The sequence below is a fragment of the Amphibalanus amphitrite genome, unplaced genomic scaffold (assembly GCF_019059575.1).
Source record: "Amphibalanus amphitrite isolate SeventyFive unplaced genomic scaffold, NRLGWU_Aamphi_draft 000185F_arrow, whole genome shotgun sequence".
Classification (NCBI taxonomy): Eukaryota; Metazoa; Arthropoda; class Thecostraca; order Balanomorpha; family Balanidae; genus Amphibalanus; species Amphibalanus amphitrite.
Genome location: NW_024881680.1, coordinates 441866 through 455472, shown reverse-complemented (window position 1 = coordinate 455472; position 13607 = coordinate 441866).

The window sequence follows — 13607 nt, the reverse complement described above, 5'->3', positions numbered from 1 at the left end:
TTGCTAGATCTGTGGTGCCCCTGGCGGGCCTGTGGCGCCCCTACAAGGCCGTAGGTGCCCCTGACAGGTTTGTGGTGTCCCTGGAAGGACTTTGGTGCCCCTGACAAGCCTGAAGTGTCAAGGACAGACCCTTGAGACGCCAGGGTCAAGTTCGTCGGACTGACAACGATTTGCTTACCTGATAACGTTCCTGTACTCACTACTCAGCGTCCACAACATATATACACATAGCGCATTCACATATGCTTGCTTACAATTGGTAAATGTGGTTGTGGCTAAGAGCCCCCCCCCCCCTCGCCGGCCGAGGGGGGGGGGGCGGGTGCCGCCCCCCCCCCATAGGGTTTTTTCGCGATAGCTCCGAACACGCTGGCGATAGAGAGCTGAAACTTGGCATACCTGACCTTTGATCCAAGCCGCATCTTTTGACACCAACCGCATTTTTGGGTCAGGTCAGGTCACTGACCTATGACGTCATAAGTGAACCTCTGCACGGTCTTCACATGTCGCAACTTCGCAACGCCCTCACTGCCAGAGGAGATGTCACAGGGAAATGAAACTTGCAGGATCTAGTATCCATTATGAGTCTCACAACTTGTATATCTCGGATTTTTCCTAAAGGTCATATGAGGTCAGGTCATTTTCGTGACCTCACCATTATAAGTCAATGGGGAAAAATTCAAACTGCTATTCTGGCGCCGGGAACGATCTCCAACTATCTCAAGCACACAGAATCGTGATTTGATGCACTCCTTGCAAGGTTAGATGCGTCAGTTTTGCAATGTTGACCTTGCGTGACGTCATTTATGACGTCATCAAGGTCATATTAGTTTTTCGTCAATAACTCTTGATCAAATTGGGCTAGCGAGTCGAGAAAGCCACCAATGGACTCAGGAAGACCTGCCGAATCGAATGACATGCGATATGACCTCTTTCGACCAACTTCGTGACCTGGGGGTGCTGACCTGACCTTGACCTGAGGTCAACATCCAAAGTTGACCTGACCCGGACAAAAAGTATATCATTCGACGCGCCTGAGCGAGGCGAACACGATGCTGCCAAAATCGCGGCTCTGCGGCCGTTTTTTGCGAAGTTATTCACCAAAAACTGAACCGTACCCTGGGGCACTTGACCTGACCTCAGAGGTCACCGGTTGACCTAGGACCTTAAAATCGGGTACCAATCTCTGCGTCTCGTAACGGCGCACACGCTCGTTTTTTCCGCGACGCGCTAGCTCCACCAGGGGCGAAACGGCGAGGGGGGGGGGTCGTACCCGCCCCCCCCCCCCCCCTCGGCCGGCGCGTATGTAGAAAACCAATAGGTCCAGCGAGGGTTAAGATACTGACTAAAAATAAAAAATAAAAATAAAAAAAACTGAAAATGGGGGCACCACCAAAATGAAGTGGACGAAATCCGTTGAGTTTTTAATTTTGGGTATAGGTAGGGGCACCACTTCGATTCATGACCCTCCCCTTGGAGTTTTCCTGGATCCGCCCCTGATTTATCGTATTATGCATTGGTACTGACACTGTCGCTAAAGAAATGTGCACAACTTTGTCTCTTGCGAGATTTTGAAGCTCATGCCATGGTGCCTGAAATCTTCCAAGTAATTTCCTGGCGACCGCAATTATTAGCGTTTAATCATTGCCGATCATATTCATAGTCATTCAATTACAAAACAAGAATTCGGACTTAATAGGTGGGGCATTCCACGATAGATCGTACCACTTTTTTCCAATTTGACACCCTCATCTCTCGGAATTTGACGAGAATTGGTCTCAGGGGTAATCAGGGGCTCTGAATCCACCTGTAACAATTTCAGGCTTATCAGATAAGTATTTGTTGAGTTATGGTGTATAACATTTTTTGGATCTTGCTTTGCAGCGCTAAGTTTGGCGGGCTGTAACTCTAAGACGGATTATTCAAATGCCAAATGTTATATTACATTGAACTTGCAATGAAACAGAGATTAATGTGTATTTTTGAAATTTTGAAAAATACGCTATTTTTGATATATGACATATCGAGTTTTCTTTCATTTGTATTTTTGGACTTTGGGACCAATTTTTTTTTTGAATTTTTATTTCTTTAAAAAATATGTGGCTCATGGTTAAGAAGTATGCCAAAAATTAGGAAGGTGTTCTTTCTATAAATGTATTTATTTTACGTCACGATAACGGTTTCGAATAGTGATTTCGGGAGGGAGCTTATAAATGGCGTGGTAAAGCTGCCTAGTGACATCACGGGTTACTGAAATTTCAATTTAAGTCTGAGTCATCCGAAAAAAGTGAAAAGAGGGTTTATCCAACCCTCTTTCCTATAAGCGCGAGGGTGAAAAAGACTGTTTGGTTCTGACTTAGATTTGGACGCCAATGACCATAGCTGTCCGAGATGAAAGTTACAGGACGCATACATGGTGTCCTCCAGAGGTCTCACAACTTGTATATCTGGGAATTTTTCAAGGTTACATGAGGTCAGGTCGGTCACGTGACACCACTGTTATAAATCAATGGGAAAATATAAAAACTGTTATTTTGGCGCCGAGAATGATCTAAAACTATCCCACGTACATGGTATCGTGATTTCATGCACTCCTTGCAAAGTCCAATGCTTTACTTTTGCATTGTTAACCTTGCGTGACGTCATTTATGACGTCACTAGGGTCGTACGAGTTTTTCGTCAATAACTCCCGATCAAATGGAGCTAGAGAGTCGGGAAAGCCACCAATGGACTCGGGAAGACCTTCCGAATCGAATGGTATGCCATATGATACCCTTTGCCCAGCTTCGTGACCTGAGGGGCTCTGACCTGACCTTAACCCGAGGTCAACTACTTAAGTTGATCTCACACTAGCAAAAAGTATACCATTCGATGCACCTGAGCTAGGCGAACACAATGATGCCAAAGTCGCGGCTCTGCGGCCATTTTTTGCGAAGTTATTTACTAAAAACCGAACCCGTAACTTCAGTCACGTGACCTGACCTCAGACGCTACCGGTTGACCTGAGACCTTAAAATCGGGTACCAATCGCTGCGACTTGTAACGGCACACACGCTCGTTTTTTCCGCGAGGCTCTAGCTCTATTAGAAGCGAAACGGCGTGCTGGGGTCGTATCAACCCTTCCGAAACCCATTTTGTTTGCGGGAAAATGAGGAACTTTTAGAAAGAACACCTTTCTAATTTTTTGCATGTCGATTTGCAATGACATGAAGTTTATTTTGAAAAAATAAAAATGTGAAAAATTTTGGTCCCAAATGTAGACCGTGTTGTAACTTGCAAAGCGAATGATGCATTGACTTCGCTGTATTGTGAGTGACACCAAGCAATATCACATCGCGAGCACTGCACAGCTCGACCTGGACAACCGTCCGACACAGCAGTAACCATCAGAATCCCTCCCCAACACTGAGCACTCCCCGCGCCGCCTCGGCAGCGCCCTCGCCCGGGGCGCCGGCCGCCGGCGCGTTCCCGGCCGTAGAGATGCAAACCCGAGCACAGCCCGCGCGCCGCCTCGGTCGCGCCCTCGCCCGGGGCGCGAGTTTCCTAAGTGTGGAACTGCCCATACCTAAGGTCTCTGATTGGCGTAAGCTTCGCCAAGATGACGTTACAGGCTGTGACGTCATGGCTCACAGTCGGCCGACCAATCGCTGCACGATTATAGGCTAGCGGCGCGCGGCACTAGCGCCCCTGGTGTTATTATGGGAAGTTGAGCAATACATTGAAATCTAATACGTAGCTTGTGTTGGGAACAATTACGTATTACTAAGGCGTCAATGTCTCACAAATTTATTCGTCCATGCTCCTCAAATTTTGCAAAGTGACCTTATATTGTGCGTCATAAGGTACTAGACTACGCTTCAAACAATCAGCACTCAGCACCAGCCAGGCACTACAAGTAGCGAGCAGTTAAGTGGCAGCAGGTGGCGCTACCATCTCCAGCATCGGTCCAGATGGCGTCACTCACTATCCGCACTATAGATCCGCACTACCTGCTAATAAGATAAATAATAAATCCGCTAATAAATCTGCTAATAATCTCGCTAATAAATCTGCTAATAATAAATTCGCACTACCTGCTAATTTATTTCCTATTGGTGTCAAACATCATTCAACGCCGATAGGCAGTATCACCAGCCGTAATACCGAAGACATTTGCTCCATGCTGAAGCGAAACGCAGTGCACAAACCACACCGTCAAAACTCAAGCACCTCGTAGGAGATATGCTTCCAAGGTGGGCGAATGCACGAACGATAACTGAAATAACACCGGTTATATATTCACGTAGAACAAGTTACTTTTTCTCTAGCTAGGTAACTCGCTAAAATTAAGACTGACTAAATATTTACGCAGGATAACTGGCTCCGCCTCTTCGCCAACTTAAGGACCCGCCAATCCATGCACCTAGCCGCCAGCGCCGAGTGATGACGTCACTCGAACGGGCGACGGTAGGAATAGTTCCACACTTAGGAAACTCGCGCCCGGGGCGCCGGCCGCCGGCATGCTCTCGGCCGCAGAGATGCAAATGCGGGCAGAATGGCCCACTCCAACTCCTACACTCTTCCCCTCCGTGAAGACGCAGCTCCCCTGGGGACCAGAAAGAAATAACGTATTAGTGAGGCCAACCACCAACGGTCAGCCTAGACACAAAACAAGGAACGTAATCAGACGGAATGAGGTCCAACGATCGATCACTGTTCAAGTACAGCGCTCAACACCGAGCCATGCGCAACACTGCACTAAAACGAGTCATTAAAAATGTACAAACACAAGCGATCAGGTGGTTTTCGACTCCTAGCAGGCAACGTCCGTTCAGGAAGAGTCTGCCGGACCCCCGAGGAAGACGCCCGAGACCGGGGAGGACGACCCCGAGCCCGACGAGGAGCACCACCAGATCCCGAAACGCCGGCCCGGTTACCATGATCCCAGACACCCTCCCCCGGGAGACCACCAGAACCCTCGTCGCCGCCACCCCCCGAACCGCCAGGACCCACAAGGTCGTCCGGGGAAGAATCAGGAACATCAACAATGTTCTCCCGGGCATCACTGGGGTCCACAACACCAACACCCGGGGAAGCACCAGCATCCCCACGACCGACACCAGGGGAATCACCAGAGTCCAGAGGGTTCATATTCACATTTGGAAACTGGACAGTTTCCTGATCAGAGTACGTGTCAATCACATGTTCGTCAGGTTCAACAGCTCCCACATCCACAGAGGGGACATCACGTGAACCCTCCAGGTGCTCGGGAGGCGGGTGAACGGACGCAGGGACACCTGACCGCACACTCGGCGCAGCACAGACCAGGTCAGTACTCGCAGAACCAGAAGCTGGTCGGTCAGAAGCTGGCCCAGTACCATCCGAGTCAACATGAGGGTCCGCGCTGGACCCATGAGCAGCCGTCGCAGCATCCTCAGGGTCTGCGCTCGCAGAGTCTGCGATCGACTGGTCATCGACAGCACACACAGGTGTCGGATGGGGTTTTAAGCGATTGTGATGCACATTCACCAGCTTCCCATTCTCCAATCGAACCCGATAATACAAATCGCCCTTCCGACCCTCGACCACACCTGCCTTCCATGGTCTCACAAACTTATGATACTCTCCTTTCTTTGCTACTGCACAGAACAACATGACATGGTCACCGACCGCGTGCTGATACGCTCTGCTCTTGGCGTCAAACGCACGCTTGTTACGCCGGTGGCCTGCGTCCGAGAATCGCAAGGCAACACGGTAGGCATCTCCAAGACCTGCACACAAATTGTCAATGTACTCGGCCGCAGACTTTGACCTTACTGCGTGGGGGGCACCGATTTCCACATCGATCGGCAGGCGAGGGTCACGGCCGAACATCAAGTAGAATGGTGAATAACCTAAGGACCTGTGGATCTGTGCGCGGTACCCCATCATCAAGAGCGGCAAATGTAGATCCCACTCTGAGTGATTGTCTGAAAGATACTTGGACATCATGTCAAGAATGGTGCGGTTCACCCGCTCGCATCTGCTGTTGCCCTCCGGATGGAAAGGCGTCGTGGTTGACTTGTCGATGCCCATGATGCGACACAACTCAGTAATGATCTGGCTCCGGAAGTTCGCCGCGCAGTCCGAGTGAAGACGCCCTGGACATCCGTACCTGGAAAACACCTCGTCTACCAAGGTCCGAGCAACGGTCACAGCAGTCATGTCTGGCAGCGCGAACACCTCGACCCACCTGGTAAAATGGTCACAGCACACCAACAGATGCCGATTGCCACGCTCAGTCAAAGGGAGGTCAGTCAGAAAGTCAATCGAGAGGACTTCCCATGGCTCTGACGCGAAGAGCTCGCCCATGGGCGCACGTGGCGTCGGGTTTGGAGCATTACGACCAGTGCAGCGGTCACAATGCGAACAAAACTCGCTTATGTCAGCAGCCATTCCGATCCAAAAGAACCGGATCTGCGCCTGTTTCAGCAGCTTTTCTGGTCCAAAATGTCCACCACAGGGTCCTGCGTGAAGAGACGTCAAAACACCACCCACTAGTCCAGGAGGAATCACCACCTGGAGGCGCTCAGGTTGCCCGGCTCTGCTGCGATACACCCGGAAGAGGGCCCCCTCGATGAGACGAAGACGAGCCCAATGCCGCAGCCATCGCCGCACGCCTATCGATGCCGATCTGCGAGAGGGCGTCACGTCTCTGACCAGTAAGTCCATGACCTCTGACAATACTGCGTCTTTGCTCTGCTCACCAAAAACCCACTCTCCCGTTTGAGCATAGAGACAACACACAATACAAAGCACAAGAGCAAGACACGGTATAGGAAAAAAAATAACACTTATCTTTCTGAAAAGGAGAACCAGGTCGTCGCCGAACAGGCTGACGGCCACTCAGCTACAGCCGCCGGCCGAGACCGTCGATCAGATGATCAGCAGCAGGTCAGCAGCGGCCACGGCAGCACGTCGGCAGCGGCCACGGCAGCACGTCGGCAGCGGCCACGGCAGCACGTCGGCAGCGGCCACGGCAGCACGTCGGCAGCGGCCACGGCAGCACGCCAGCAGCGGCAACGGCAGCAGATCAGCAGCGTCCACGGCAGCACGTCAGCAGCGGCCACAGCAGCACGTCAGCAGCGGCCACAGCAGCACGTCAGCAGCGGCCACAGCTGCACGGCAGCAGCGACCACGGCAGCAGATCAGCAGCGACCACGGCAGCAGATCAGCAGCGTCCACGGCAGCACGTCAGCAGCGGCCACAGCAGCACGTCAGCAGCGGCCACAGCTGCACGTCAGCAGATCAGCAGCGACCACGGCAGCAGATCAGCAGCGTCCACGGCAGCACGTCAGCAGCGGCCACAGCAGCACGTCGGCAGCGGCCACGCCAGCAGCGGCAACGGCAGCAGATCAGCAGCGTCCACGGCAGCACGTCAGCAGCGGCTACGGCAGCACGTCAGCAGCAACCACGGCAGCAGATCGGCAGCGACCACGGCAGCAGATCAGCAGCGTCCACGGCAGCACGTCAGCAGGGGCCACGGCAGCACGTCAGCAGCGGCCACAGCCGCACGTCAGCAGCGACCACGGCAGCAGATCTGCAGCGACCACGGCAGCAGATCAGCAGCGTCCACGGCAGCACGTCAGCAGCGGCCACGGCAGCACGTCGGCAGCGGCCACGGCAGCACGCCAGCAGCGGCAACGGCAGCAGATCAGCAGCGTCCACGGCAGCACGTCAGCAGCGGCCACGGCAGCACGTCAGCAGCGGCCACGGCAGCACGTCAGCAGCGGCCACAGCAGCACGTCAGCAGCGACCACGGCAGCAGATCAGCAGCGGCCACGGCAGCACGTCGGCAGCGGCCACGGCAGCACGCCAGCAGCGGCCACGGCAGCACGTCAGCAGCACGGCCACGGCAGCAGATCAGCAGCGACCACGGCAGCAGATCAGCAGCGTCCACGGCAGCAGATCACCGAAAAAAATACGGTATCATGGCCGATCAACGAACAGGGTGTAAAGGCTCATGGTCCAAATGAATTGGGACTCACCGCTGCCACCAATGTAGACCGTGTTGTAACTTGCAAAGCGAATGATGCATTGACTTCGCTGTATTGTGAGTGACACCAAGCAATATCACATCGCGAGCACTGCACAGCTCGACCTGGACAACCGTCCGACACAGCAGTAACCATCAGAATCCCTCCCCAACACTGAGCACTCCCCGCGCCGCCTCGGCAGCGCCCTCGCCCGGGGCGCCGGCCGCCGGCGCGTTCCCGGCCGTAGAGATGCAAACCCGAGCACAGCCCGCGCGCCGCCTCGGTCGCGCCCTCGCCCGGGGCGCCGGCCGCCGGCATGCTCTCGGCCGCAGAGATGCAAATGCGGGCAGAATGTCCCACTCCAACTCCTACACTCATTAAAGGCAAATGAAAAAAGATTAGGGTTTTTGCTCAATAATGAAATTTTTTCTTTGGAATTTTTAAATAGTAATATTAATTTTTGATTCATCGCAAGCTTAGTGTTGTTTACTTTTTGTTGGTTGCTTAACCCGTTCTTGAGTTATAGGCCATCAAACTCACCGTTACATACCGAAGTTAAAAAAAATGTAATGCAATATAACTCAAAAAGTTTTGATCTGAGAAGTCTGATATTTTGCCAGGCGTCTTTGGGGCCTATGATTACCCCTGGGACCGATTTTCATTAAAATCTGAGAGATGAGGGTGACGGGCCTGGTACGATCTATCGTGGAATGCCCCAGGTGCTAGAATAGCGATAAATCCTCACCAGTTACGAGCAGCCTATGGCATCTCTATGTGTAACTCCTCTGGATAGCTGTTCTAACTTCTAGACGTATGCTTCTGCAATCTGCATACCAACAACCCGGTAGTGTAGTAATAACACATCACAGCCCGATCCATCACACATTCACACAGTCAACACGTTACACGCATGTTCTCCACGGCCCACTCGGCAAGCCCCTCGCGTGACCTCTCTGACCCCGGAAGTCCAGCGCTTCCACTCAAGGTCAGGTGCCCCATTGATGGACGTTCACCGCCACGGTCGAATGGCCCGCTAAATTGGGGGAGGAGGACCGGCCCTGAGGCATTGATGGCACCACGCACGCGTGGGTAGCGCCGTGGGTAGCGCTGCGACAGGTGGATGGTGTGCTGTACTGTATATACTTGTGTCGTGCCATACCCGTGCCGTGCTGTACCCGGACCGCACCGTTTTGTCGTGTCACTTGGGACATTGCGTGCTGTACCGTAGATTACTATATCAAACCATAGTATTATTGTGACACCATCTCATGTGTCACGCCATGTCATACCAATAAGGTGTCACACTGTGTTCGCTTCATATGGCTTTTGTAACGTTCCATGCTGAGTCGTTTTGTAGTAAAGCCTGATGAAGCACATGCTAGTGCGCCGTTGGAAGCAGGGGTGGAAAATGATGTTATTTTTTGGAGGGGGGGGGGGGCTTCTCGATCTATTTTCGCCAGTTTAGAGACGTGAGTTGATTATTTAGACATTTAACCCTCGCCGGCCGAGGGGGGGGGGGGGCGGGTGCCGCCCCCCATAGGTTTTTTTCGCGATAGCTCCGAACACGTTGGCGATAGAGAGCTGAAACTTGGCATACCCGACCTTTGATTCAAGCCGGATCTTTTGACACCAACTGCATTTTTGGGTCAGGTCAGGTCACTGACCTATGACGTCATAAGTGAACCTCTGCACAGTCTTCAGATGTCGCAACTTCCCAACGCCCTCACTGCCAGAGAAGATGTCACAGGGAAATGAAACTTGCAGGATCTAGTATCCATAATGAGTCTCACAACCTGTATATCTCGGATTTTTCCTAAAGTTCATATGAGGTCAGGTCATTTTCGTGACCTCACCATTATAAGTCAATGGGAAAAATGAAAACTGCTATTCTGGCGCCGGGAACGATCTCCAACTATCTCAAGCACACTGAGTCGTGATTTTATGCACTCCTTGCAAGCTTAGATGCGTCACTTTTGCAATGTTGACCTTGCGTGACGTCATTTATGACGTCATCAAGGTCATATTAGTTTTTTGTCAATGCCTCTTGATCAAATTGAGCTAGCGAGTCGCGGAAGCCACCAATGGACTCAGGAAGACCTGCCGAATCGAATGATATGCGACATGACCTCTTTCGACCAACTTCGTGACCTGGGGGTGCTGACCTGACCTTGACCTGAGGTCAACACCCTAAGTTGACCTGACCCGAACAAAACGTATATCATTCGACGCGCCCGAGCGAGGCGATCACGATGCTGCCAAAATCGCGGTTCTGCAGACGTTTTTTTTTTGCGAAGTTATTCACCAAAAACTGAACCGTACCTTGGGGCACTTGACCTGACCTCAGAGGTCACCGGTTGACCTAGGACCTTAAAATCGGGTACCAATCTCTGCGTCTCGTAACGGCGCACACGCTCGTTTTTTCCGCGACGCGCTAGCTCTACCAGGGGCGAAACGGCGAGGGGGGGTCGTACCCGCCCCCCCCCCCCCCCTCGGCCGGCGCTTAAGTAGAAAACCAATAGGTCCGGCGAGGGTTAACTGACTCGACCACCGAAAAGTGTGCCGTATCGGTAGAACACATCTCCTTGAGACTGCACTGCCGCGCTCATTTATGGACCGGCCACCAAGCCGCTCGAGAGCTACGCTAAATCGTAGAACACAATTATCGTTAGGACGGCGAGGATCCGTTTCTGTCGTTCCAGTGGCGGCTGCGATGTGAATTTGGTCGCTTCGCCGGTGACTCCGATGTGAACGACCGGCATAATGTGGTGCTGGGAATTCCGCATCCAAAAATTACATCCCTGCACTTACGCCACGCATGCAAGCGGAACGGAAACGGTGTAGGGTAATTTTACTATGACGACGAGTAAGTCTGTGACGATAGACTTTAATCAGATTTGAGAATTACCGTTCCAGCACCGTACCTAATTATCTAATTGCCTGATACATACCTATAGATCCAGGCGTTTATTTCATTTTTTCTTCTTATTTTCCATACACCTTTATCTTGGTCGCATGACTAAGCATCAGCATACAAGTTGTGGAAGACTCAGGAGTCAGGATTAAACATGCTATGCTTATGATAATAGAATAGATCAAATTTCTCTGCATGAAGAGGATGTTATTTCGACTGTGCTTGAAATGTATCGTTTAATCGTATAATCGCTATCAAATGTTGCATACATCGATTATAGATAGGTACGCTGCAGACTTTGCTACTTTTTAGACTATATATAATATATGCAGACTTTTTAGACTATATATTCCGTGCACATAGGCTACACAAATTCCCAGCACTCTACGGGTACCTTCCAAATCGCCTAAGCTAGGACCCACGACGTTCCCAAGCTCCCTTCCGCTGATCGCCACAACCACTCTCCAAGGCCGAACTCACTATAAAACCAAGGAGAACGGTCGAAGTCACTACACGGTCGGGTCTGCGCGACAGGAACTTGACTGAAGTACTGGGACGGGAGTCGCTCAATGAGGCAAACCGAACGGGAGGCGAAGGGCTGTTCAGGCTTATATGGCATGGTTAGTAAACAGAATAGTAGAAAATGCTTAATTCAATAGGTATACCCTGGCAAATGTAATATTCTAGCAATCCATTCGCCGGCGCGAAGAGATTCATAGATTTACCTCTCGTGAGCTTCAAGAGAAACTCTCACGCTCGCATAATGCGGTCATGTAACCCGCATGTTTTAGGGCCGTGATGTAACCGTGCATTTGTAATATGATTGCTCCAATCACATTCTATCGCTTTTTAATTCCACGAAACATGTTTTTCGATTTGCTTAGTTTAGAAAAAGATGCATCTTAGCGTACAAAGCAAATTGCAAACTAAACATAAGAAAAGAAGAATTAAAAAACAACATAAGCCCATTGCACCAGCTCTATAAACCTCCAGTCAGCTTCCAAGATTCGACTTTGGCCTGAAAGAACATACCACAGCCACCCAACCGGCTTGAAGACTGAGACCTTGAAGTGCGTCGTGACATTCCGATGTGGCGCAGTCACGTCGTACCCAGTACCCACCCCTTACACCGCCCTCCGTGCTATCGTTCCGGGCCCAGCGCGCCGTGGGAGCCCCTAAAACCGGTTCTCCATCCTTACATCTCCAGCTGCGAGCTGAATCAGTCAGAGTGCGTCACGCGTCGGTGACGTCACCTCCACCCGCCGGTGACGTCACCTCCGGCCGACGGTGAGGTCATCCGCAGGAAGGAGACGGCAAGCTCCAGCGGCAGGTAGTGCATGGTGACGTCACCACTCGCACGGGGTGACGTCATTCGTGAAGGTGCGGTCGCAGTTATGGTCACACATATCCGGCTCGTACGGAGGTGACATCAGCCAGTCAGGATATGTGAAGTGAAAAAACGATGTACGCATTCTACTCTAACACATGTGCCTCTTTTTGCGCAGATTATTGATCAGCAAACGATAAAATAGCATTTCTGACGAGGAAACATGCAAACGTGCTCATATAGGTAAAGAAATGAATTATGACTCTATACGTCTTATGAAAACACACAAAATTCCTGACACCCATACCTACCTGCTACCATATGCAATGTCGCATTATGAAATGCTAACGGAGTACTTTAGTCTCCGGCCTTTTGACTTTAATGTTATTGATTACAGTGGATAACTGACCGACACAGTCGGTTCCGGGCATATAAAATATACAGCTGTTACGTATAAGCTGTTACGTCGGTGTCTTGTTCTTGAAGTTGGCGATTCCGTGAAAGTCGTATTGCATTTATCATCTAAACGGTCAATTTAACTATTTTATATACACAAACAGCGTTAACTTGCAGGAAATCGTGCGACAGCATTTGACGTGTGTAGTAACAACATGATAATAGCTACGATGACGCTATGTGTTGTCCCTGGACCGTTTCATTCATTGACGTTCCTCCAATAATGTCATCCGTTCATTCATTCATTCACCTCCTTGTGTCTTGTGACGTGTTTCAAACGAATGACACAGAAGACCACAGCAGCACATTCCTCACCGCCAGCAAGCTAAAATCTTTGCAATCGGTGAGGTCAAACCTATTCCGTCCGTCATCACTTCTTCAGCAAGGGGACGCCAGACCATGCTCGCGAGGCCTCATATAGGACGGAAACACCATCAACACTCGATCACAGCCACCGCCTGTCACGCCGAACTTGCATACCTGCGGTCGGGTCGGGTAAATGGGCTCAAAGCGCCAAGCGGTGGCTGTGACGGCGGCTGTGACGGTAGCGGTGTCAGAGCAGTGTGGGGGTGACGGGCGGTGAGCAGACAGGTGTGTCTGTGCTATGTAGGTGGAGGACAGGCCGTCCCACACGGAGCTACGGAACCGCTGCCGCCTGTCTCGCGTCTGACCACATGTGAGACAGAGCGCACACTTTGGGCGGCGGGAAACGTTACGGTTCGGCGGCACGGCTTCCCGCCAAACCGCTGAATGTGGGGTCTGCAGGAAGCTCAATCTGCGGTCGCTGGGGAGGGGTAGGGGTCCGTGACTGATGGTCGGGGGGGGGGGCGAAATCCAGGCCAATGTCACGGGGGGAACAGATTAGAAGTGCGTGAACCAAAACGGCGAGACAGCTGCAACAGTCCAGGTGGCCTGCCCGCCG